The sequence below is a fragment of the Schistocerca gregaria genome, unplaced genomic scaffold (assembly GCF_023897955.1).
Source record: "Schistocerca gregaria isolate iqSchGreg1 unplaced genomic scaffold, iqSchGreg1.2 ptg000556l, whole genome shotgun sequence".
In the NCBI taxonomy this organism is placed as follows: domain Eukaryota; kingdom Metazoa; phylum Arthropoda; class Insecta; order Orthoptera; family Acrididae; genus Schistocerca; species Schistocerca gregaria.
The window spans coordinates 1882939-1885616 of NW_026061949.1; the positions used below are offsets into that span (position 1 = coordinate 1882939).

General features: G+C 44.4%; 3 non-coding genes across 3 annotated transcripts; all 3 read right to left on the reverse strand.

The window, feature by feature from the left end:
* Nucleotides 1–221: 221 nt before the first annotated feature.
* Nucleotides 222–294, reverse strand: Trnak-uuu (transfer RNA lysine (anticodon UUU)). The gene has a single exon. It is a non-coding gene; the product is annotated as a tRNA-Lys (tRNA).
* A 1537-nt stretch (nucleotides 295–1831) lies between these two features.
* Trnat-agu (transfer RNA threonine (anticodon AGU)) lies at nucleotides 1832–1903 on the reverse strand. The gene has a single exon. It is a non-coding gene; the product is annotated as a tRNA-Thr (tRNA).
* A 338-nt stretch (nucleotides 1904–2241) lies between these two features.
* On the reverse strand, nucleotides 2242–2314 carry Trnak-cuu (transfer RNA lysine (anticodon CUU)). The gene has a single exon. It is a non-coding gene; the product is annotated as a tRNA-Lys (tRNA).
* Nucleotides 2315–2678: the final 364 nt, after the last annotated feature.

Below are 2678 nucleotides of genomic sequence, written 5' to 3' on the forward strand. Positions count from 1 at the left end.
TTGGCTACACATCTGACACGTAACCGCTGTGATCTCCAACCAACACCACTTGCATTTCAGAACATGTCTTTCAAACATGTCTACAAAATCACCTTCACCTACAAATACAGTTTCCTTGCGACTGACGGAGACCTAGGCAAAGTTTAAAGTTGCTATTTCCATTAAATCACGTTAATCAGAAAAACGGTAATTTACATCTGCAGCGGAACTAAATTCCGTTCCGCCCAGCGTGAGGCTCGAACCCACGACCCTGAGATTAAAAGTCTCATGCTCTAGCGACTGAGCTAGCCGGGCTGCCTCTGTGAATATATGCCGGGTAGCACGTCACACAGTACTCGTTTGGGTTGGGTGGTCCCATACAGAATCTCTCCATGCTGCCTAATGTGTTCCTAACGTCACACTCGTCACGTACTTCACTTTTATTCCATAATCATTTCTGAGAGGTAAAGGAATTGCATGAAAACCTGCAGAGCTAGTGGCGTCAAAATTAACACACATACTGGATGTGACTCATAAGCCGAATGAGTTACTTTCCGACGTTGTCTTAGATGTACAAGTGCCAGTCAAAACTCGCGGCGACGGCACTCTGCCGATCATTTCGCTAGTTAACACTGGTCTTGTTGTGTGTGTTTCAAGCTGAAGAACATCTCCAAGCAGGAAATGGTCAACAGCAACATTCAGACGGTTTCGTACTGCTCAATTGCTACTCTAAAACGGTATGTTTCTTTTTCAGAACTGGAAAAAACACGACCGTGACAGAATTCAAACCTGCAGTCTTCGGATCCGAAGTCCGACGCCTTATCCTTTTTTTTAAAAAAAAATCTCATTTTGTGCGCTTTTCTTTGTTGTATCTGCTCGGGGCGGACGTTGTAAGACATCCGATGAAGTTCATTGATGATCGATCAATTCAGTTTTTTTTTTGTTTTTTTTATGACAGAGGGTTCGTAACCCTCTGACCGAACACTCTGAGCTAACGTGCCGGCAAAAATGTCACATTGTTCGTTTCATCTGCTAGTGGCGGACGTCGTAAGACAGTCGTTGATCCCTTAACTCAGTTGTTTTTTTATTACAGAGGGCAGCTAACACTGAGCGAACACGCTGAGTTACCGTGCTGGCAAGACCATTTCGCTAGTTAACATCGGTCTTGTTGTGTGTGTTTCAAGCTCAAGAGCATCTCCAAGCAAAAAATGGTCAACAGCAACATTCAGACGGTTTCGTACTGCTCAATTGCTACATTAAAACGGTATGTTTCTTTTTCAGAACTGGAAAAAAACGAGCGTGATAGCATTCGAACCTGTAATCTTCAGATCCGAAGTCCGACGCCTTATCCATTAGGCCACACGGTCACTGACGACCAACTCTAACATGTATACGACTCATCTCGAAACGCTCACACCCCTGAGGAATTGTTTTTTCGTTCTACACAGCCGCTTCCCCTTGCTCTTTCCCACCCATTCGTTACATTCAACCTCTTACGAGAACGACCAAATATAGACTGGGAAACAAGACGACACTCTTTGTGCATTCGGAATCGAAGGCGGGGCGTCTCTCGCCGCATTTGCTACAATGGCTATTTGCTACTTCTGCAGAAGCGGCGGCGACGACGGCCGCGAGAGGCTCTGAGATATGTGAAAAATACATCTATAAGATATAATTCAGACTGCCTCGTCCCACCTTATGCTGTACCGCTTTGGCAAATGCTTTATCTGCGCTATTCGCCTTAATCACATCTGAAAGTAATTCTTAATAAAACGCCTGTCGCTAATTGTTCGTCATCCCAGATACTGTTTGCTATACGGTCACGACGCGCAACTGATTTCGAAAATTCGTCGGCCTCCTTTGAGGATCGAACTCACGACCCCTGGTTTACTAGACCAGTACTCTGCCACTGAGCTAAAGAGGCGCGGCCTAGCTGTTCTTTTTCGTACTTCGTTCTTACGGTGGTCTGGATCATCAGTCTTCAGCTGACAACACTTCGTATCACCGACTAATATTTGCAGCTTTGGCGACCCATTACTGCTTGGCTACACATGTGACACGTAACTGATGTGCTCTCCAAACAACAACACTTGCATTTCAGAACATGTCTTTCACACATGTCTACAAAATCACCTTCACCTTCAAATACAGTTTCCTTGCGACTGACGGAGACCTAGGCAAAGTTTAAAGTTGCTATTTCCATTACATCACGTTAATCAGAAAAACGGTGATTTACATCTGCAGCGGAACAAAATTCCGTTCCGCCCAGCGTGGGGCTCGAACCCACGACCTTGAGATTAAGAGTATCATGCTCAAGCGACTGAGCTAGCCGGGCTGCCTTTTAAAAATTTTTTTTTAATTTTTTTATTGTTTATTTTTTTTATGCATCTCAGCGCTAGGCAGTCGGCGGCAAGGCGGGCAGGCGTCGCATCCTGAGGCCTGGCCACGATGTCATCGCCATACCCCGCACTCATTCGCATGGTTTTGTGATTTTATGTTATGGCTATTTGTGTATTATTCATTTTTGTATTAATTTTCAAAGTGGCATCATGTGCGCCAGTGTTTTTATACATATAAACAGAATGTTAAAATGAATCCATGTCTGGTCTTAGGATTACGCAGCACACTATGAAATCCAGCACAGCAGATACTCTAAGTTGGTCTTCGCGTACAAATAATTTTCCCAGTTTCCATGTCGT